The following is a 24,985-nucleotide window of genomic DNA, read 5'->3' as shown; positions in this document are numbered from 1 at the left end:
CCGACGCCAGGCGGGCAGGAGTTTACCGGGGGTGCTGCGTGGTGAGCGAGCATCCGAGCCGTTGTAGGACCACCCCCCGCGCGATTGGAAATCTATTCCCACCCTCGAAGTCGAACCTCGACCTATCGGAGAGTTCGGTTCGGAGATATTGAGTCTGCGCTCTCTTCTCGCACCGTCGTACTTTGTTCTCCCCATGGTTCCCGCCGCGTTATCGTATTCTCTCGTCTTCTTCCTCTCGTTTTCTCTCTCTCTCTTTTAGCTTCATTGCCATTCTTTGGCTCCATTGGAATCATTTATTTTTCCTCTTTCCGTGTGGTCCTTACTTTTAGCAACGACTAGGAACAGTAGAAATAAATAGTTTTTTCGTTGTTGTGACACGACACAATGATTTAATGAATATTTTCGGAGATTATGTTTGATTTTTGTAATAAAAAATAATAAAAAAAAGTTACACGAATAAAGTTACTTAAAAGATTAAGTATATTACATTATATGCAATATAATATTTTGTAGAATGATATACAAGACTATGTATATATATATATATATATATGTACATAAATTTTACTATAATCAACTTTTGCAGTTTTATCTTGTTGCCGTAATTAAGTTTAGTTTTATCGATAAATCTTTTGATCTTATATATTTAATGTATCTCTCTATGCACTTATATTAGTTTAAAATAACCTCTACGCAGAAGCACTGGTTGGCAATCAACGCCTCATAAGCGATAATTTCTCTCGGTCTACATGGCAATGGTATTATCTCAACGGTTGAACTAACCGTTTGATCGTTAATTCTCACGTTGCTTCTTTAAAATACACTGACGGCTCATTGTCAGCGGTACGGTTAATAATTTCCAGGATCGGTTGAGAAGAATTATTTTAACACCGGCGCAACGTGAATTATCCTGGCGTCGGTGCCGATTAATATCTCGGTGCCGTTAAAATGGACTGTAACGCGGGTTTGTATATCACGACGTGGACCTGTCGTTAAGTGCGTTTATGTCTCTTTAGTGGCGCTTGCGTGAAATATTTTCGGTCGATGTCGTTGCACGTGCACACGTAACCGGGCCCATGCACGTACACTCGCCGCGCGCACCATATTCGACGAGCCAACACTCCCGGGAACGGCCATACCTCATTGCACCGGACAGTGGTCAGATATTTTCACAATAGGTTCCGCGCCGGTGCTTTCATTGCAGGAAACTTCGCGGCTTGCCGGGGTGTTAAATGGCGGAGCGCCATTGAATACGCTTCCACAATACGGTCACTACGCAGTATCGTAACGCGCTTCTACCTTCGGTCGGGGCCCACGATAGAGGAAGGTATACCCGCGATATTCTCGAAGCCACACTAAAATTCACCCGACCACGCGACAACTTCCATTTCTCGCGTTCTCAAGTGCGCGTTGTAATGTCTGGATCTCGTTCGACATTCGCGGCATGCGACAGAAACACGAAAGACATTAAAAACTCTCTCATCCTAGATATATCTCGACAAATCTGAAACGATAGCAGACTAAATGGCGAATGTATGACGTGTGAGAGATAGTAATTGATAGCACACGAGATACTGAAATTGTCTAATCACTATTATATACAGTTTGATATACGGGGATAAATAATTTCGTCCCGGCGCGCTTAGTCTCGCTTGGATCTCGGATTCTATCCTCCTTGCGCTCTTTCGTGATTATTAAATTACAAAGTCGACAAGTGGATTTTACTTTGCGTCGTTAGCGCAGAACTGCAAATATAGATACACACAAATGCTTCGGTTTATAGTCCATTAGAAGGAGTGCTTAAGTATAATTTACCGCATCTTTTTTTTCTACAAGATTCTGTCCCGAGAAGTTTTACCAAGGAACTATAAGAGAAAGTAGTCTAGAAGCGTGCAAGACAAGGAGAGTAGAATTGAGCTTGAAAAGCAGGCAAATTGCAAAGATAATGTTGCACGCCCTTGAGTGGATATAGTCACTAAGTATACGGCTCATATCATTTTACAGTTGCAACATATTAATGTATTCTTTGATACTGTAAAATGTTTTATCTCTTTCTGTTTTCTGTCATGTGTTATATATACATTAGCATTACTGAACGATATTATATTTTAAGTACCTAACAAACACTGACTTATTGTTCACGTTGATAATTATATTTAGCCATTAAATTTTGCTTTAATTTTATCAATAATATAATATTTTTATTTTAATATAATTTTTATATTTACATCTAACAATACAAACAGATATATTAATCAAATCAAATATTCGCGACATCTCTTGGTATAATAATTTAATTTGATATACTTGATAATTTAATTAAATATATGTTTAATATTTATGAAACAAGAATTTAAAGATTTATTTAAAAAGTAAAATTCACACAGAAAAAAATACCTACTAGAAATGAATGTACATTAAACATGTACACACATGATGATTATACGTAATGCGCTTATTTATTTTATTATCGATTTATCGCCAATTTATCCAATTATTATCAAGACGATTTAGGCGGGAAAATACTTTGAGAAGAAAATAATCTTCATCCAAAATGATGAAGAAAAACGTCGTCCCGTCTACCGGCCATTTCTTCGACAATGCGTTCGCACCCAACCGAACGAGCAAGCAGCGACGCACGGCGCCGATAAAAAAGAAGAGAGTTTTCCCTCTTTGTCTCTTCTTCTCTATTTCGTTCCTTTCTCTATCACAAGCGGAACCCGTTGGGGGCGGTGGCGGTATGTCGAGGATCGTCGAAGGGGTGGCCAGGCGAGGTGGGTGGTAAGCGAGCAGGGCACGGCGGGATGGAGGGCGGTTGTGCGAGAGGGCGCGCACCGAAGGGTGGGACAAGAGAGGGTATAGAAGCTATCGACGTTTTTACGTAACAAATCAGTCGTAACTGCCGCGCCGGTGCTGCGACCGTGCGCGGTGAACGACCAATGGGAGAGCCAGCCGATATTCGATACCCGATCACATCATAGGTTCCTGCCCGCCGCTTGAAACGCCGCGGTAGTCCAATAGCCAGATGGGAAAAAGCGTCGAGGAGAGAACGAGAGAGAGTGAGAGAGGAGGGGGGGGGAGAGAGAGTGAGGAGAAATAGGAGGAGGTAGGGAGTGACGGCGGGAGGATCAAAGTGGGAGCGAACGGGAACGCGAGAGGGAGAGAAAGGAAGAGAGCGAGGAAGAGGGTGCGCGCATCTACGCCAATGTCGCGGCGATGCGCGCGGGGGTGAAAAGAGCTCCGGTGCTACCGTAGGGTTGGATTGCGATTGCACCCCAACCCGACCAGCCAACCTCGTGGCAGGCAATTCGTTGGGTTCGCCATTTTTTCTTCTTTCCTTTCTCGCTTTTTTTCCTCCGCCGTTCTCTCACACAACCCCAAAAACGCGAAGAGGCGAGGGAGAGGGTACGAAGGGCCCGACGCAGACGGTCGACTGACTTATTGTTTTGCGAGACTGGAGATTAATCTCCCCGACGGAAAGTGGTTACGTGCGTATATCTCGAAAGTAACGTATCGAAATTTCTTTGATACTCTCGACTTTGCCAACTCGATGTTAATAGTATATAGAATTGCTAAGGAATTACTGATGATGTGACGTATGTCGTCGCAATGGAACGTACTTTGCCGACGTTAATGCGCACGACTTCCAAGAGACGTGTTTCGCGCCTTGATAAAGAGAAGTGTCATTTATAATTCATCTCCCAGCAGACGAAATTCTAAACGCCTCCAGCTGGTAAGCGTGTATACAAAGCAGAGGAAACTCGATCCTAATATCGCCAGTGATTCTGGATACAAGCAGGATGATAGCGCAGAATTCGCGACGAAAGCGCGAGGGGGAAAGAGCGGACGGTTCTCAGAGTCCATAGGGGTTATATGGGGGACGCGAGGGGTTAGGTGGATGTGCAGCGGGCGGAGGATAGGGGTAGTTGGTGGAAGTAAAGGCGCGAGTGTAGAAGGAGCGTTTTAATCTACGGTCACGCGGAGGAGCGAGACGCTCGGGTCGGTCCTCACTCCCGCGCCCGGATTATAATCAACCCTTTTATCCTAGGCTTTCCATGTCGCTAATTTCCATAATTACACAGACGCTAAAATCACAATATCCTCTGCCGGCAGAAAGGAGTAACCTACGTGAGCTTCCTCCTCATCCTCCTCCTGCCCTGAACGCCGGCAGCGTCACACGAGGAGAATGGTGGTTCTGGAGGAAGGGGGGGGGGGGGGAAGAAAGAGAGAAAACGAGAGGAAAACAGGGTGAGAGAGGGAGAGTGGTGGGCGTAAGGAAGGGAAGAGAAAGAGAAAAATAGGAGGATAGAGAGAAAGAGAACGGGTGGGTGAAAGGTACAGCTAGGGGGAGGAGAGTGAGGCGGTGGGTGGAAGCGGCTCGCTAGAGATAAAGGTACTCTTTAGCTAGGATGGCGCTCGCTCGTATGTTTATGCACTCGTATCCGCGTGGCCGGGCATGGAAGTGCCTGGATAACCAGCCAAGTGACAAGCCAGCAGGTCTCCGGCTGGCAGGCCCCTGCCAGCGCAAGCATGCCTCTCGACTCGAATTTTGAAAGCCAGCCAACTCGGGAAAGTGGGTTTAAAAGTCTCTCGATAAGTGGTGGCGGACTGCGTCAACGGGGAAGGCTGCCGTCGCTCGTAGCTATACTATTCGTATTTTCATTGAATTCGAAGGCGGCGGCGACTACGACTATTAGTAGTACTACGTGCCGTTCTGTCAATTTTGAACGCGCTTACATATTCCATGAGTTTCTCCATTGCGGAGTTACTCTAAGTAACAATTTCGTTTCTCAGTGTCACGCTCTGCGCGACTATTATCACTCGCGCCGCATGCCGACCATCGTCCGCCGCGACGTGATACTTGCTTTGAAAGTTCACGGAATAATAGGACGAGGACAGATAGAGAGAGAGAGAGAGAGAGAGAGAGAGAGAGAGAGAGAGAGAGAGAGAGAGAGAGAGAGAAAGTCTCCTTGGGTAGCACGACAAACAAAAGCAATCCTTTAGGCGAATGATCCTTAAGCCATTTGTCGGCTTAGCAATTGGCTACTTGGTCACTTAAGTCTCGATGTTCCTGCGCGGAAGGACTCGCCGAGTGACTGGAGTTGACTTTTCTCACTTTAACCTCGCGATGCGATGCTTGGCTTCAGGAGGAGGTGGAGAAGGGGGTTGCTGGGGCTGTATCGAGCGGCCCTCCTACATACATCTATCTCCTCCGACTCACTCTCCTCCTTCCCTCTCCCGGCGTTCCTCTCGCCCGCCCGCTCTCCCCGTCCTCTTTCCCTCTTTTCCCTCCGACATTCGTGGTCAACCTCTCTCGCCCATCCTTCGCGACTCACCTACCTAGACCCCCCCCCTTTCCTCAGCCCCCTCTCACCGTCATCCTTTTCTCAACCCCGACACCCTTCCGCCCTCTTTCTCTGCCGCCTCCGTCTCGCGCCGTCTCACTTCCGCTCCCTCTTTCTCTAGGCCTTTACCTCGAAATGCTCCCGCCGACAAACAAACCGCAGACACTTCGCAGTTTTACGCAATCGTAAGTTTCTTCATTTGTTTGCTCGTTTTCACGTTGATTCAAATATTGTTGCACATGCGTAGCGAGGAAGATCCATTAGCACGAAAGTGCCTCGTCGTATGATAAATAATAGACTGTAAAAAAGGGAAAAAAAATCAAAGCAGGGCGAGTGCAAAGAGATATAGAATATACGCGAATAGTTTGTGAAACTTGGAAAAAAAAAGCATACCAGTTGCGAGTATTTATTTTCATCCATTTCTATATTTGATCGTTCATTTACGTTTTAAAACAGAAAAAAATTGATATGAGAAAAAAACTTAATTCCCCATATCAAAATATATGTATTTAAAAAAAATACGAGAGAAATGTGTCAGAAATATCGAGACGAAAGGCAAAAGCTGGAATTGTTTTCTCTTGATGCAAGCGAGGAGCGAGCAATGCAGGCGAGCAGCGACATTCTACAACTTTATGCACTTTCCTTTACTACTCGACGGAGGGCTAGGTGAATGAGCGAGCAAAGTGGAGGGGGTTAGTCGACGCCAAAATTGCTTCCAGTGTCGAGTTGCTCGAGGAAACTTTGGATTTTGGGCGAGAGGCGGGTGAGGAAAGGTGAAAGCCGAGAGAGAAGGTGCCGGAGTACAAGGTCACGCGTTCAGTCAGATTATTAACTTTTCCCCCCCTAGGAGATCTTAAACGAATCTATGCATCTCACAGAGCCATTTCTTGTAAGAGAGCATTGGACGTGTGTGTCTATTGAAAAATTTCAATGAAACAAAATTGTATATTGGTAACGATGTACTGAAGTTTAACTGTAGCAATTGCGATAAGATATTTCTCTCGCTCTCTGTGTCTACTATTCACATCACATTAAGTTATTTAAATTTATTTCCACACGCATCAGGTTTCCCGTCGACTAAATCGAAACGGTGCTCAAAAGAGTGCTATTTCGTTTCTTGAAATTCTATTTGTATCTCCACGTGCGCATTAATCGCTCCGTGTGTGTATATATACGTACTTACGCGTATAGGGAACGTCTTGGATGTACGATACGGGAGTCAGAGCAGAGCCGTCGTGCGGATGGGGCGTCGAACGGTGAGAGGATCGTGGACGAAGGGAGGGTCGCGGCGGGAGAGAAATCGGGTGGAGTGGTAAGGTGCGGGGACGTGGGGAGACGGGAGAATATAAGAGAGAAAGAGAGAGATATCGAGTGAAAGGGAGCGAGAGAGAGAGAGAGAGAGAGAGAGAGAGAAGTAGGAGAGCAGTATCTTGGAGACTTCGCACTGTATCTTGAAATGAGTTTTGTTGGATCAATAAGTTCCACTATAAGAACACTCTCGCTCTGTCCCGGGATGTATCGGGGTGTTGGTTCTATCCGTGTTTATCTGTGTCTGCAAATAGATACACGGCGTACATGGGTCCACCCCCTACTTCCCTTTTCTCTTCACTTCTCTCTTCTGTCTCTCCCCTGCCCCGCCGCGCGTCTCCCCTATCTATGTACCCGCCGCCGCACCACTCAACTATGTACGAATAGGATAGTCGCTACAAGCATTTCGAGATGAGTCGAACTCAATCTCGCGGCAGACACGCGGAGTCTTATCCAGAACGAATCCCACCGTCTTCCGGTAATCACGTGAATATGGATACGGGAGTTTCTGTAATTAACGACAGCGTCGTCGTCGCGAGACAGACACGACAGGCGACTGTCTGAGAGCAACGGACAGATCGACGTCGGAATTTGGATTATCGCGAAAGAAGTGAAGGACAATTAATCTTACCGGTCAAACGGCAAAGCCGGTGATTCCGATGCAATTTTTAAATGCCACGTAAACAGGACGACGCTGACACAATCGCGTGATTGGCAGAGCTTTTAAACGCCACGGCCCTCTTCCCGTTCCCGAGAAGTTTGTTTCCTTTTGACAAGCACGATCGGTTTCCGCGTCTACGTACGATTGAAATCCCGTAGATATAACTATCGTTGCTATATATTTTTTTTTTTAAAACGTACGATTCCCATTCGACTCAGCACCGCGCGTCAGACGATTTTTCAAGCTTTGGAAACACGAACAGCCTGTTCCCCGTTGCACGCGATTATTATGATTTACTTAATTTTTTTTAAGGCATACTCGCGTTTCTAGCATAGAAATTATTGACACCAAGACGATTCTGTACAACCTCGCCTGTCGTCGTTTAAAATAAGAAAGCAGAACTTTCTCTTTTATACATTAGAGCGTAAAGAGAACGTCAGAACAACGAGTATCAACAAGAGAAGAGAATAAAATAAAATAAAATATAGGCGACGGGGAAACATATTAACGTTTGTACGGAATTGGGTCAGTATCATGTCTTTTCCAAAGTAATCACAGTTTTGGAGTCAGCCTGTACCAATGCCAGAACAGTATTACCGTATGTACCGATAGAATACAATCTATACTCAGCGTCGGAGCGCTGCTTACATAAGACCACTCTTCCTCTCTCTCTCCCTCCCTCCCTCCCTCTCTCTCTCTCTCTCTCTCTCTCTTTCTCTAGCTTTCGACTGAGTACACAGTAAACAGGTACAGGTTGTATACGCATTCACGTATACACTGCAACCCGACCAGGCGACGCAGCCAACCAAACTGGTGGTGGGCTGCAGTGTCGCAGTGGAACTCGTAGATAGGGGAAACAATTGCTATCGGCCCGTAACAAATGCGCGGCAACCTGCGTTCGCAAGCTACGCCATCGGAACCACCCTTCCTTCCCGCCCCCTACCCCATCCCCGCTCTCGTCGTGAGACGGCGATCATTATATTTCCTGATTAAAATAACACTAACGCACCCGGGTTTTGCGATTCGAGCCCGACCTCCGGGGAACCGCCGCCACCGTCTCGATCGGTCTTTCGCATTTCTCGTATCCCTCCTATATCCACGCTCCACCTCGCTACCGGTTCCTCTCCCCGTTTCCTCGGGTATTTGCACAACGAGCCGAGCGATTCTTGGCTTGGTGCCTGCGCCTTGACTTACGACGCTCGTAAGAGCCTCGTAAGTCAGACGTTTGAATTCGAGCGTGATTGACTCCGCGACAGGAACAAATAATCTGGACGAATAATCGCATTTCTGCGTTAAATGCGGATAAGTTTTTTTTTTAACGTCTTTAATCTTATAAAGGTCTTTAATTTTAAACAATACACAGAAACTGGAGCATGGCTGCAATAAAAATCATTCGCCTAGGTAAAAAAAATTGCATTTATATCAAACGATAACCATGTTTTTGTTAACTTTGAAATAACTGATATCTTCCGCAAAATTGTAATCAGCCCAATGATCCGAACACGTTCTTGAAATTTGACTAAAGCGGGTCCTGCGTGTCGACGCGTACTCATTTCATCACGCAGAATGCGACGGAGAGTCGAGATTGTCGAGTTCGTTCCAGCTGATTTAGAGTCCATCTCGCGTCTTGATCCTTCAACAATGAACCTGATCGCAGAGTCGCGACACGGACTTGTCCGTTGCTCCTTTCCTGCGTAAATATCTAAATCTCGAGGTCCTTCCAGCGCGAGAAGGAGAGGTCCCCTTTGTGCAAACAATCTCCAGCGATAATCAGAGTCCTCTTGTGTCTCCCGTGCGTGGAGCGGCGGTACCGTTTTATGACGAGGTCCGGTAAATCATCTCGCGGGCCCCTCGTGGAAATGTCTCAGAGACGTCATAGGATTCGGTACGCCCGTTTCAGCGGCAAGAATTCCTCTGCCTCCGCGTCGCGCGCACTTCTTCTCCGATCTGCATCCGATAACGAGCTCAACTTGGTGTGGAGTATGTGACTGGCCGTGCGGAGATGCATCACCATGCCGTTTTTATCTCCAACCGTGGAGCAAATTTACAGACGACGACGGACGCAGACGCCGTTCTCGGTAGCGTCTCTATTGGAAGCGAGGGACCTTTTCGCGTGTTCGTTGGATTACGGAGACAAAAATACGAAGCCAAAAATCATCTCTCTCAAGAAATATCATTTAATATAATTGAAAGTTTATATAGATTCTTTTTACAAAAGACAAACTCATTATTTGTAACTTACTACCAGACAGAAAACAAATTTTCTTCGACATTTCTTGAAATCGAATATTATAGCATAATTTCAACGATTATAAGTGATTTGTTCTGAAACGCAGAATGCGCGATCGAATTTTGTTTTACCTGCTTTGCGGCGTTAAAGCCAGGCTTAACGGCTATCGCGTAAATTTCCGACGCATCGTGATATACGCCGTATACGTACGAGAAAACTGGACGCGAGCGAATCTAAAAAGCGAAGCAATGTGCTTCGAGATACACGCGCACCAACACGCGCGCGCGCATTTGCGGTCGCTTACCGGTGCGCGTATACGGCTTCATGTGCGTAATTAGAAGCTGCCGTGAACAATGAGGAGTATAACTTTTATTCCGCTTATCCGCGACGCCGATCTACCCTACACCTTCTTCGTATACCGCGGGTTCGCCGCGACCACGTACGCTCGGTACGGGGTTCACGGGCGAGCACAACCGGCGACGACGGCGACCGCGGTACGCAGGAAACTGTTTAACTGATTGTCGCTTCGAGGTAAACTTCGCAGTCACTTTTCCGCACGCTATACGTACTTCCCGCTTGAGTTACTTACCTGTGTCACGGACGACATCAGTCGCGAGAGTTGCTGCGGGATAATATAACCTCCCTATGATGCACATCACGTGACTTTCGATCTTTGCAGATGCTGATCGGAGAAATTTTTTAATTAAAACATGTGTTATATATCTCATTATTTATATTGTATAATTTTTGACACTATAATATTTTTCAATATTTTCTCTAAGGACATTTCTTTATCAAACATTTCTTTTAATCAATTAAATTTGAATCTAATTGTGTTGGATGCAGAGAAAATATTGCCTCGATATATCATTAGAGTTATAATCTGAAATATTTATATATTATTAAAAATTATATACATTTTTTTCTCTGGAGATAAAAGTGCAAGTGGGAGGTGGAGGGAGGCGAGAAGCTACAGAAACGACTTGGGCATACCGATTACCTACCTACGTAGCTTCGTATCTAAGAAGTAGAGATGCGTGTTCGTATGGCAGCGTGTGCGAGTTAACAAGGTTAAACACCTCAGCCGAGTTAACGGGAACATTAACACTCCACGACGATTACGATTAGAGACGTCTCGAGCGAATGAGCGAGGTACGGAAGACTTTGACGCCGCAGAAGGAAAGGCGGGGGAGGGATGAAAGGCGTTAGGGGTGTCGAGAGAGACGGTGGGGAATCAGAGGGAGATTCTTGTCGGTGGAAAAGGCCGAAAGTAGGAGATTCGAGGTGGTAAAGGTGGACTTTAACTTCGAAGCCGTATTAAAAGTTCTTCGTGCCAACGCAGATCTTTGCAGTAGACTATAGTCTTGCGCTTATGAAGTAACCTTCTCGCGCATTGTTGTTGTCGAAACGCTATCGACTCTGTGAAATTAATATATATATAATATTCTATACGGCAGCTGAATTAGAAATAGAGAGTAGAATTATGTAAATAAGAGTAACACAAAGGGTGTGACGTAATTATGCTCACAACAAGGTTATACGACGAGACAGGCATGCTTAAATGAGCTTTTGATATTTACATGTATTTTTCACGAGACATTTCACTTACACGGGGTAGAATTATCTTTACAGGGAAAACCACTATGATGTCATATTTTGAGGCAGGGAATACAATATGAACAAATAAATTATAATAATAAATGTTACTTAAAGAAAAAAATCTCAAAAATAGATCCCCATTGCTGTGCGAGATTCAAAAACTGGATTGAAAGAGAGATTTCGCAAAATTGTCATGGAGAATATAGCGAACTGTTTACTAGCCTCGTGTGCAAAGTCGTAAAGGTTGATGATGCGACAAATGGGAGAGGGTCGATCACGGGCACGGTATTCGGTGCCAAGGGTCAATCAACGGAACGACAATTTCTCGAGCTATTTTCGAGCTCCCGTCGGAGCGGCCGGCCGTAGGAATATATCGATAGAACGCGCATTATCATATTATGGAACTCTCCATACAGTTTCAGCCGACCTCCCTTCCTTAATTTAAATTCTATTACACCCGATCTCTATTCCCTCTTTCCTATGAATATTCAAACTGGGCGAGACCTACCCCCGCCCACCGCCTTCCTCCCACCATCTCTATCGGGTATCCAAAGAATTAAATTAATATACCGAGCGAAACAGCCCTCGCCACCATCCCCTCTCCCTTCTCACCTCCTTGCTCCTATCATCTCGTCTACGTCGCACCAGCTCGTGCGGAGGAGCTAACCGAGGCATGGAAAGAGGTATATCGCGTCCCCTTAGAAAAGCTTGTCTCGACGGCCATTAACGTCGTTTTCACGTCGAAACGGGATAATTAACTCGAAAAATCAGGGTTCGATCGATCAAATAAGATTTTCTCAAAGCATCGCTCGCTTACTCGACAGACATGAATAGAAGACTTTTTCGTTCAAAAATTTCATTAAAATAATAATATAATCCATATATAATTGTTGCGCGGAAGAACTTATCGCATAATTAATGAAAGCCAAAATTTTCTCATGGAGATGGTTTGATAAGTTCGTTTAAGAAGGAAAATGATGGAATAGATAGCGTAAATCATCGGTACGCGCATCTTGATCAAAATAGAGCATACGATTACTATCGCCCTGGCAAGTATGTTCCGTTAAGTGCTAGTTATTAGATACTGCAGCTAACCGTTATAATCTTACAATGTTGCCTCATTATGAGCATATATTTATAGCTAGTACACTTGGTTGATTCGCCATAATCATCAGTCGTCTACGAAAACATTGGTATACTTTCGCACAAATCCGAGTATCGCCAGAGGCGTCTTTTTAAACGACTGTAGTGATATAATCAAACTCGGGCTTTTCATGTTTATTGCTATCATGCATTATGGATATTTGATAATATTCTCGAGAAAAAATATTCACAAGTATATTTAATTCCGAATAAAATAATGCCTAACATCTCTATCACTCGTTACTCTTTTTGTATGCACAAGTACCTCTTTTAATTCGAAATAAGCATGTAATTTAACATGAACTATCAATGAGCTCTATCTTGAGTACATTTCGTGCCGCTGTACGATCATTCTATTTATTCTGCGACTCGGCAGAAGGTAACATTAACTCCGGAAAAATCTTCCACGAGTGGCCGGGCGCGGAAAACGCGAGTCGGATGGTCGCGGCGCGTAGCACGGCCAAGTTAAGTAGACCATGTCCCCTCGCAGCCGTCCGGGAACTCCACTAATGGCGAGATAGGCTTGCTTATTATGTGATAAATATAGAAACGTAATTATCGATAAGCATTAATGAGCGTTCCCGCGTGCACGTAGAGTGCACATCCTTCAGAATCATGCACCCGCGTTTACTCACGCACGACGGCGAGGAGGCGTCCATGCATTGTTCTCGTATGCGTGTGAGCTATATCTTCTTCTTACCTCCCCGTCCCCTCATCTCCCGTTCATCTCCCCTGCCTGTATTATAAATAAAAGCGTACATGCATGTCTTGTCTCTGCGTGGGGAGGATCATGATATCGAGGTGGTGTGCGTTCCGCATGGATATCTCCGTGTGGCCAGTAGGGGTCGGAAAACTCAGTAAGATCACCGATAAATATAGCACGTCGAATGAGCACCATGCCCGCGTGTCGGTTAGATCTCGCGATCTTGATCGTGGCACGTCGTGCAAGACGCTCCGCGGCGCGACGTTCTCTTATTTTCCTGCTGCCTTTTTCCTCGCGTTCGTGTGCGGACCTCCTCCTCCTTTTTCCTTCCACTTGGTCGTCGTGTCTGCGGGTGGGTGAAATAGTCGTGTGCGTGCACATGCCTACCGAGTGGAACTCTCTCGCGAGATAATTTGCGAGGGATGATGCTTTGCGTGCGAGTCGACTCGAAGTCCAATCTACTATAGGGATCTACTCGAAATCTTTGGCGATGATTCGCCTAGATGCGAGGAGCACACAAATTGTTCTATTGATTTTAATATTTTACCGTTAATAATAGATACGTACGTATATCTTGAAAATTTTAATATTGATGTTTATTTATGTTTCTTGATTATCATTGTTACGTAATCATTAAAGAATATGATTAATTGTAAAAAAAAAGGAATAAACTTGTAAGAAATATCTATGATAAAAACAAATCCAAGAAAATGAAAGAAATATGATATAATTCATAAACAAGTCAAAAAGTTCAAATTTTTAATGTATGAATAACGTTAAAATAATAAAATAAAACTTACAAATGATTTTCAATTAATTAGTGATATAACTGAAATATTACGTTTTGCATGTGCAAATAATCGTCATAATACTTTTACATTTCAACTTAAATATTCTCATATAATTTATTTTACAATCTTATGTCTTGTTAAAATGTGAAAATTATGCTTTGTTAAATATTTCGATCTACCTAAAGTACTTATTTTGCACACTGATACATGACAATCTTTTCGTATCTCTTCTCAGAATAATTTCGGTGTCGCTGGCACCTTTTAATCAATGTTACTAATTTAATTCGGTCTGTCACATTAATTCTCATTAATCATCCGATTCTACATTCAAACTTGTCTCAAAGATTCGATTAAAACTGACATGAATACCAGTGACAGACACACCAGACGAGAATCTTTATGCTTCCGGGGCGTAATCAATCCCGAGACTCACTTGTGGTCTAACCGAAATTGGAAAATATAATAACGAGAGTAATAATCACGTTTCAAGTCAATGCTCTGATCGCGCTCGGTGATATTCAACGACATTTTCAACTTTGCACATTTGGAAGATAAATATTTATGTTGGCGCGAATGAGCTGGCCGATGAATAAGAAGTATATACGTGTCCACTGAGCTATTTAATACGGAAAATAGCAAGAAACGTCGGAGAAAAGGAGGTGGAAGTGATGGAGAATCTCTGGTAATCTAGATCGGCATGAATCTAGCGGGCCAGTCCTATCAGCGCGTTGAACGAAAAGAAGAGAGAGACGACAAGTTAGATTCGTGATACCGATAGCATGTCCGTCCCAGGACCTACAGAGGAGAGGGAGAGAGAGAGGAATCCGAAAACACGCGCCTTCAGGTCCGTAACAAGATCCCGTTAAGACACTCGGTTTGTTGGTCCCGGGAGAGCGCAATCTTCGAAATCAAACGAAGACATAGATCATTCTAAAAATACGTTCTCACTATCGCTGCCGCCGCGTCGCTGCTGCCGTTGTCGCCGTAACCTTCACCTTCTTCATCTTCCTCGTCGGACACCGTCAGGGTGGATAATACAAAGCGTCAGGACGATAAGGTATTCGCATAACTCCTTTTGAATTATTTCAGTTATTTCACTATTAGATACGGTATGCGGCCCTTCCGAGCCACGACGACGACGACGCCGCCGCCGCCGCCGTCGAAGCAAACATTCGTGCACGACGCGACGCTCTAGTCTCGTGCTCTCGCGGCTTTAGTGTGTCTCCGAAATTGTGCGTTCTAATCCTCTTATAAAACGCCCTTTCGTTATTAATAACGCGCGTCAGAAAGTGCTTTATGTCCGCGTCGATGTTGACACGTAGCGATTAGCGGAAGTAATAATCCCGTTAATTCGGTAATATAATTGGGGAGCCGAGAATATGATATACATTAATCACAGTTGCAACAAAAAAAAAGATAACACGACAGTTTCACTATAGGAATAAGTAGTAATGTTATGTTGTAATTATAGTTAACAGCTTATTAATGTCCATAATATCTAATGTTTACAGAAGGGATTAATTAGAGCCTTAAAGACATAAATTTTAGGAGAAGTTTATACTTTGAATTATGATAAGGTCTGTGCTGAAGTCTGGTCTCGGCCGTTTTGTCTGATGTACTCTGAAAATGACTCTCGTGTTCTATTTAATCAAATCTCCATTTTCCATCCCCGGCGATCGCACATCACCGGACCATTGTCCGCGTCGGCGCCGGGAAAGCGCGCGCATCAGGCGTCGTCCAGCTGATAATTGTAAGTGAGCGCTCAGCTCGAGCGGACGCACGAGGTGTGACGACGGCGCGTCTCGGCGATTATCACGTCCGTCACGATTATGCGAACCGTCACGTACCGACGCCGACTACGACGACGACGACGACGACGACGGCGTCGGACGAAAGAGAGGCGATCCCCCATGTGCAACGCGTCGTCGTCCTCGGTCATCATACGGCATGCATGACGGATTGCTAATTTTTATAACTGTTTTTCACAAACAACCGCTTTTTCCGGCCTCTACGAATTACGCTCATCTTCGCGAATGGTGATTCTCAGCACCCGAGATAATTTTTCTGGCATTCTGCCTTTTCCTTACATCGTAAGATAAATATGATAATCAAAAGTGCGCAACAAATATGTCCTCACAGAAAAGATTTCCAGACTCAATGCTATTACTAGGAGCAATCTATTTATCGTTGACAGAGAGAGGGATGTTTTATTTTTGAATAAAAATACTTTTAATTTAAAATAAAATTATCTTGGACATATCAGTTTCGTGGTACATACTGTGACGTGAGTTGTACCATCAGGTACAAATTTATTCTAAATGGAAAGATGCAACTTAAACAAGTTTTACTCTCTCAAGACAATAAATTAATTTTATTCAATTTAAAGGAAGTGAAAATAAAAATGATTGATTTTAATAGTATTGATCGCTTTTACAAGAATATTTTTTACTTCGTTATCAGAAATCTTTTTTGAAAGAGTAACTGAGAATCTGAAAAATTTTTGTTGTTATAATTTTCATATACATAGATCCGCATGATTAATCTGAGTTTTTATTGCAAAATGTGACAACTATGAGATATATACATGGAAAATAATTCTATACATTTTACCGTTTATTTCTTTCTACACAATCTTCTTTGTCTTTCTTCGTAATCCTATCTTTCTCTACCTTACGCACGCGTTCTCCATCTATTTCTCGTTCCCGGAGAAAGAAGTACAACTTTTTACTCGGTCTCCTCGTTTGAAGGTTCAACGTCGCACATTCTTTCTCTTTCTCTCTCTCTCTCTCTCTGTCTTTTTTCCCCCGCTTGTTTCCTGCTTCCTCTTGGTCGGCGGCATCTTCGTTTGTTGCTTACGTGTCCTTGTCGCTCGCTCCTTAATCGAGGCGACAGTGCTCGGCCGGGACATTAGCCGCTCACCGCCATGAAACTTCGTTCGACCGTATTAACTATGGCCGCGCGATTGTTCGCGCCGCGCCGAGACGGCCGCGTGATGATTTCACCGGAAACCCGCGACGCGGTGCGTAAACAGCGTGTCTGTGCTGTCGACCGATAGTCGACACTGGACAATCGCTGATGGGTATCGAAATGGTCGACGCGCTCATAAGAAAGCACAGGCCGGAGAAATTTGTAGAGAAATAATCTTTCCCACGCGAATTTCTTTCTGTTTTTGGGTCAGATGGAAATGATTATGAGTATCTGATTCATTTGAATAATTTGAGAAATTTTTAAAAGATCGAGACACTAAATGTCACTGTAATTCTGTATTCTTCTCATTTCTTTATGGCAGTCAGTTACACATAACTTTAGGAACAACGATGTATTTTTAGAGAGAGAGAGATTTAATTTATTCTAAATTAATCAAATTCAATTTTTGCGTATATAGACATATTAAGAATTAAATTATTTCCTTAATCACTTGTAATTTTGAGGTAATAAAGTATTATTACAATAAAGTATTATTGTGCGCAAAATTCATTTGATTTATATGGAATTTGCCATAATTACTAGAGTTAGGTATAGTGTTAAAATATTTTAAGTTAATATACAATATATGCATCTAATCAGATGGTTTTAATTATAAAACTTTAATTTTTCAATTTTGCAGACGTGCAAATCTATATTCGCATTACAAAATGCTAAAAGTTGATACCTAAAGTAGATTGTGAAGTTCGAGAAATTTAATTGGTAAGTATTTAAAGAACACACTGCTATTGAAAGCAGATCTAAAAGGAAGAATTGATCGTGCGCGCGTCTTGACTATTTTTAATTCTACTCAGGTACAGACGAACCGTGAATAATTCGCGAATGTTTTTCCCGTGCGCGCGCGATTTTATTTAAAATACACTTAATCGGGCGATTTCATTTATCGCCTCGCTGAGAGAAGACATCGTATACGCGTATGCATCTTTTTCCTTTTATCCCATAGACCCTCGACGAGCATTAGGCGCGATTACCGCTCGGTTATTATTATTCCGGCAGGTTAAAAGCGTCGGGTGTCGCTACGGGGCGTCATGACTGTCTTGGAAGTCGTTACCCGGGCTTTTCGCCGAGAAAAGTCGGTCGTAGATCGCGCGTTTAAGCCCAGGCTCGTGTCGGCCGCACGACCGCCGTTACAACATATTATAGAAACATAATGTGGTGTAAGGCGGGGGCGCAGCAGAGACGTTGCGGAGATGTAGAGGGTGTATGTATATACAAGGCCGGCACAGCTTCTTCAGCGGCTTCTAGCGAGTTTGGCTTCTGCTTATCTGTCACACGGCACAGTGTACCTTTTAACTTACATTCCTAGTCGTTCTGCTCTCACGCGCACATTAATAATAATATTCTCGTTGCCGTGTCGTGCGTCTAGGCCAGGGGCAGCGACCGAGAACAAGAAGTTCACGTGTCGCTTAGATGAAAAGACGAAGAACGCGACCTCGTTGAGATCTTGCTAATATATTTTTTATGTCGAAATCGCGATAGTTTTGTCAGGGGACAGTTCACTTGTTAAATAAAAATTTCTTATAATCTATTTTTTGGTGTTCTTTTAATATCATATATTTATCGTGTCCCACGATAAAAAGAAAGACATCGTAATAATTTTCTAAATAAGTTCTTTAATACGAAAAATTGATAATCCTATTTCGATATGAGAACATGAGATAACAAAACGATATAAAAGTATATATATGTATATAGAAATAAGCTTAGTCATTTATACGTGAAATGATTTAAGTAAATTCTTTCATCTGATATTCCTCGACGTGTCTATGGAAAATCATCTTTAAAACATCTCATCTCGCGTGTGTATGCAAGTTCGCCATTTCATCGAGCGTGTATTAAAACGGAAGTCCTCGCACTCGGTCGTCCGCTCATTGAACATCGCGACGCAGCGATGGCTGTTCAATGGCTCGTGGAGAAGTGCCGCGCATCCGGTGAAATTCCAGTGGCATTCTGTATCACGGTCTCTCGCGGGTGTGTGTGCCTCTCCTGGATTTTCCTCATTCCCCTTCAACTCGACGCTTTCCCCGTCCTCTGGTTTTCGTCTATTCGTCCTGTTTTCAGTCGCTTAACGCGCAGAGATTTGATTTGTCGCGCCGCGTTCGTGGTTTTGAGCTACGATAATGGCGCCTCTTCTCGGCTTTACACCAAGGTCCGTCGTCTCTACGAGTTAAGCGGTGAACATCCGTCCGACAATACACAAGGATGTGTTATGCTCGAGTTCATTTCGCGCCGCGATTCCTAGCCGGGCGTTCAAGGAAAAGAGGAATCCTTTCTCCTCCTTAGTTACTCACTTACGAAGAGCAACTGCTTCAATTTAAGTCTATGCGCGCGGTAAAATTGCGACGGAATGAGAGAGGACGGAGGAACATTTTTCCGGTTGGAGGATTACGGACACCCCGTCTTATAAAGCTCTTTACAATTAAAAGGGATGTTTTTTCTCTATCTATCCATTAGTTACGTTCATATACATACACACACAATTTGATAATCAATCAAATATTAGTTTTACATTATTTTCGCAATTTTTGTGTCGACGAAAACTTGCTAAAAGAGAAATAAATGATAAAAAGGATTTATATAAAAAATAACAACATGCGTTTCCCTTTTGAATAGACGGTGTGATAGCTATTTTATATACAATAATACAAGAGATCTGTTTTCTATAGCTGAACTAGTTACACACGTTTGGTATCAAAATGAAATAGGTACATGTTCGATTTAAAATGACAGACAATGATATTTAACGGTTATATTACATCCCATAGGGATGAAAAGTATATACTTGTACCCTATCATTCAATTATAATGTAGTCGTCCTCGTCGATTACGATTCGGTTGGCTGTGTTCGTCTTGTTATAGAATCCATACTTTACGCGTTCACGAGTCCTCGTCAACGAGGATCGCGAAAGTAGTGACACGGCCGGACGCGGTTGAGAGGCGTCGGTCTGTAGGAGAATAAATTTGCTTACCGGTTTCACGAATCGCTGCTGCCCCGTCGCCCGGTAAACGACGAATCGTCATCGTCAAGCTGTCTTTCTCGAAACCGTCCTCCACGCAAAGTTCTCACGAATCCGCTTCCACACCGCCTCCACGGATTTAGCAATTAATTATTTTGGTATTCACCTGCGAGCTGGGTCACGATGCTCGCTCTTACGCGTCTTGCTCAATATATTACGATTTATGAGACAAGACCACTTACTCGTAACAGGAACAACATTGAATTCGAGGCAACAGCCGAAAGATGAGAAATTTTCGGAAAAAAGTTTTAGGTATTTATAATTAATTCTTATATTTAAGACTGTTTTAAGTACAGTCTCAAGATGTCATCGGAAAGTTTTATTACTTAAGACAGTCTTAAAATAAAAACGGACTGTAAATATTGCTCTTAATCTCTTTAATTTTCATCTTTTTGAACTTATTTGTACAATATTTAACGTATCGACGCAGAAATGGAATTATTACACGAATGCTGCGGTTAATGCAGTTGTATTTTTAATTGTCCATAATATCAGTTCAATTAATTGTTTTCTTTAAACATGACAATTCCTATTTTTACCGTGTTGATTTCCGCTGACTACGCACTTAAGTTAATGCGCGGAAGAAGAAGAAGATTATGTGTATCACACGGACAGAGATATAAGCACACGGGCGCCATGGCTATAGCTGCCAAGTGTGTAATAAGATATCCGCGGATACTCGAAGTCCTCAATTGGCTAATTTACCGGCAGTTAGCGGCTATCCGACCGCTTAGGTCATCCCAACGTGGCGGGGCATTCGGCCTGAATAATTTATAACTGCCTGTTTACGAGAATTGAGAATAATGAATTTCAACGGCTCACACTCCGACGCATCATTGACGGGCTACATTCGGTCAACGGGTCGACTCGGATGTTCGTTATTAGGCGATATACGATGACGCGACGTGAGATTCGCAAATAACATCCTTTTTCGAAGCGCTCCCGGCTGGCGATGGTGTAATAGTGCGTAATGCGCGGTTCTCATCGAGCTTCGGTGTCGAGGACAAAATGCCTACTGTGTGGTGTCGAACCGAAGGAAATTTATGGGAACGATAGATATTACGAGCACGTTTTCTAGGAAACATCTGTTATGTATGCGCGATTCCTCGATCTCTTACAAGACGTGTTCGAATCTCTGAAGAATTCTTCACTCACATTGCACTAGAAAACATCGCATGTATTTCTGAGAAACTAATTTATTTTTACTATACTTTTTTTATTTTTATATTTACGTATAAGAATTTCAGATACAATTAAGAGATAAAATGAGGAGAGCTGCTTATGCTTATTTCATACAATTATTTTAAGTTACGTATGTTTTTTTGTGTAATAATAATCACACATTTATCAAAATTGTTCATTATAATTGGCTTTTTGCATTTTTGATCTCAAAGTAGACCTCATTCGCGCTCGCTGATACACGTCGAATACGCGATCATACGCGCGCGTGGGTGTCCGGTATCGGTTCGCTTCCGGTAGGCGAGCGATGCCGTGGTCGTCGGCGAGGAGTGGAGGATGGCAGATGGTCCGAGCGACGAGGAGAGACGGCGGGACCGGACAGCCCAACGTAAGTGAGCAGTCAGAGAGATGGCGCCTAATAGATTGGTTTGTAGGTGGACGCATTATCTCTCGCACGCGGACAGTACCGACACACTTGATGCACGCTTGATCGCGCTCATGGCATCGCTTCGTGTACGTGTATCATGGGCAATACGAACGACCGAGGCCGAGGGCGGAAATTAGTAATGTAGCAATGAGCACCGTGCTGACTAAAGCCCAACGAGTCGTAGCTTTGGATGGCACGGTGGGACGCTTGAGAGGTGGAGGTGGCGCTGGTCCCGGAGAGAGGAAGAGAGGCAAGAGTAGCATCATGACCATCTTGTTTGACGAGTGAGCCACTAAAGAGAACGGCGGAAATTAAAGAGCTTGGCGATACATAAATTGTCATCGCGTATTGTTTTCATTATTTTAATTAGCCGACACTATCACAACATATACGATATAATCATTAAATTGGTTTAATTATAAATTAAGACTCTTCTTTCGAAAATTGTTATGGGCCGTATTCGCGAAGATGTTATGGAATGTCGCCTTTATGGAACGTTTCGGCGATAAGATTTCTAATGCAGTAACATTTTGCTATCTCAGCAATAACTTTTTAAACACGCCTTGTTTCTCGTACCGTTGTATTATTTAGTGATATAAAGTAAGTGTCATGTTAATTTTGCGAAGCCCAGATGCGCGATATTAATCGATTTCATGAAAATCGACTTATGCGATGAAAACCATCGTAAAATCAATGACAGATAAGCGCGCTTGCGGAAATTCTTTTTCTTCTTTTCCGATATATAAAAGGCAAAACGAGCATAAAAAGCGGCACCGCGAATCTAATCGACAGCTTCATAAAATTGAACCCATAAAATCATAAAATCAACTCCGTCTGAAATAGCCCGCCAGGAAAATATTTACAGTCCTTTTTGGCCGCTCTCGTTCCTGCAATCCTTCGCCAAGTAGCAATGGGTTTGAGTAGCAACAGAATTTTTTGGTATAGAAAACTTTCTGCTTTTGAAAATTCCCAGGAATAAAAATTAACGAGCTTTATCTCGAACAACGTAATCTGATCGGAAACATTACATGTCGTGTTGAATATTCGTTCTTTTGCTCAGTATTCTTAATACTTTTATTTTATAATTGTTAAATTTTATTGTAAATATAATAAGAGTATTATTCATCTTATAGTTATGTATTTAAAATTAACATAGCTTATAATCATTCGAAATGTAATTCTCCGTTACTTTTGACAAAGCTTTGATCGGCTTCCACGATTCTTCTTGAATCTGAAGACAAAATTGGCCACCGACATTTCGTCCATTCTATTCGGTCGTACTTTTCGGCGAAATTTACATGTTTCTCTACTGCTATTTCGAAATCTGAAGATTCGAGACACACGGTCGGTGGTCAGCGCCGCCGGTTATCTAGGAGCTTTTACTACCAGCGCCAATACTCACTTTAGTGGCGGATCGATTCGAAGATATGCAAGCAATAAGCGTTTAATTGCACAGGATTCCTCATCGTAGCAGTCTCTTTAGAGCCGCCAGCAGTCCTGCGGACTATAAAAGGCATCGGACCTATAAAATGCATCCTTGGCTGGACGGTCGTTTCTGCACCATTGTATGCATGCGTATGCTCCCCTCTCTTAAGCTTCCATCTTTGTCTCTCTGCCCGTTTCCTTTTCTCACTTTCTCTTAATCGTTCTTTATCCATCTCCTTTTGCCCTGCCTCGCGTTATCCATCTTTCCTTTCTATTTGATTGGTCGCTGCTCTTGCACGCGGATCTCGTAAGAACAAAGATATGATTTTACTGTCGGTACAACTCATCTTACCACACGCATATACTTACACGCACACAATCTCATCTTTGTACTTTACGTTCTTGAGTCTATCACTGACTCAATGTCTGATTAAATAAAAATTTTCATAACATAGAAATACACGTGTTAGCGTTTTATATGCTATATAATGATGCTATTATAATTGTAATATCATCGATTATTTGAAAATAATAAAAATATATATAAATCAGAAAATTAATACAAGTTTTGACTCTTCTTACAGTCATTCTCACATCAGCTTACAGTTAATGAAAAGACCATTTTTATTAGAATGGAACAAAAAATAGATTTCTGAAATTCATATTGTCAATATAAAATACAGATTCTTGGCGAATGGTTGAATCAATTCAATAGACAGAAGGTCCATCTTTAGAATTAAAGCAAGCGGTGACATGGTCGTGTTTACTTTGTTTATAGACCTTTTGCATGAACCAAAAGTAAGCATAATTAAGAGAAAATGTTGAGAGAAGCTGCACGTAGATACGCAGATTAAATTGTTGAACATTTATATAAATTAATTTAGATCTCTCAAGAACGGCGCTCGCGATACTGCGATTTTCCCGTTGTTACTGCATATACAGACAGGAAGAGATGAAAGATTAGTATTTGTACAGAGTAGAAATGTTTTATTAACAAATAATTCAGCATTTACGAACGTGCTTTGTAAATCTTTACAGTGAAATATATTTTATAATAATATATGTAATGACTCGCGACTGAACACGAGTAATAAGCGAATGTTTTGTTTTAAAAAAAAAGCAAGTGAAGTAGCCTTATTGACATTGTACGCATGTAGAAAATGCGAAACCGAGATATCGTGATAGCCTTCTAATACGAAATAATATATTGGAATGATTATCAATAAAAACAATTTTCTTCGGTTGCCTTCAGTATCCTTATTAAATGGCAGGACCATTAAAAACCTGTTATCCAATTAACCGCAACTAATTAAGTAACTCGATACATTGATTTCATTTCGTTTTCATGCGCGGTATTTCAGCAAGATCGCGTAATGCCTCGTTCCTCTCGTAGTCACAGATATATATATTTCGACATATTTATTACCCCTAGGAAAACTTAATAATTATGTGCACGGAGGGCACGGGAATCTACTCGGGCGTGGCGTGATAACGAATACCGATTGTAATTACTTCGTCGGCCATGCACCGGGAGAAAGATACATATTTGCTTAATCGGCTAGCACACCAGCGCGCCGGAAAGAAGTGGAACAGTAAGATATCCTATTAATTAAGACTCTCCAGATGGCTGAAATTACTTCGTCTCCGGCTTCGTTCATGTTGAATATCCCCTTCGATTTGACGTCGTCGAAGGAACTTATATCTATTACATCCCGCAAAACTTATTATCCCGTAAAGATGCAACGCCGGAAATCGTCTAATTTTATTCCAGTATCTTGCTATTATAATAATGCAGAAATAATTTAGTTACCTTTATCAGAAATTAATTCGAGAGTTGGTAGTGCTCGAATACATTTGCTCGATACATTTAAGATATAACGTAAAATTATTTGGCACACAGCTTGTATTTGTGATATTTGTATTTATAGAAATGCCTATAGAGAGTTTACGTTTCGCAGACGTTAATTAACGTCATGACACTGTTCGCCAGTGATTGCTCGAAATGCAGATTTTATATTCGGTTTGCCTCGTCGCACTGATTCATACAGGCGGTTACGTAACGAAGTAACAACGAAAGCACCGTCGTTTCGCGGTAGAGAGCCACAATTTCCCCAGCGCTCTTCAAGAAAATCAGATAAACCTTCGACGATTTTAGTAACGATTACTCCACAC

This window comes from Cyphomyrmex costatus, unplaced genomic scaffold, assembly GCF_001594065.2.
Source record: "Cyphomyrmex costatus isolate MS0001 unplaced genomic scaffold, Ccosl1.0 scaffold69, whole genome shotgun sequence".
Lineage (NCBI taxonomy): Eukaryota > Metazoa > Arthropoda > Insecta > Hymenoptera > Formicidae > Cyphomyrmex > Cyphomyrmex costatus.
This window is presented reverse-complemented; position numbering follows the sequence as displayed.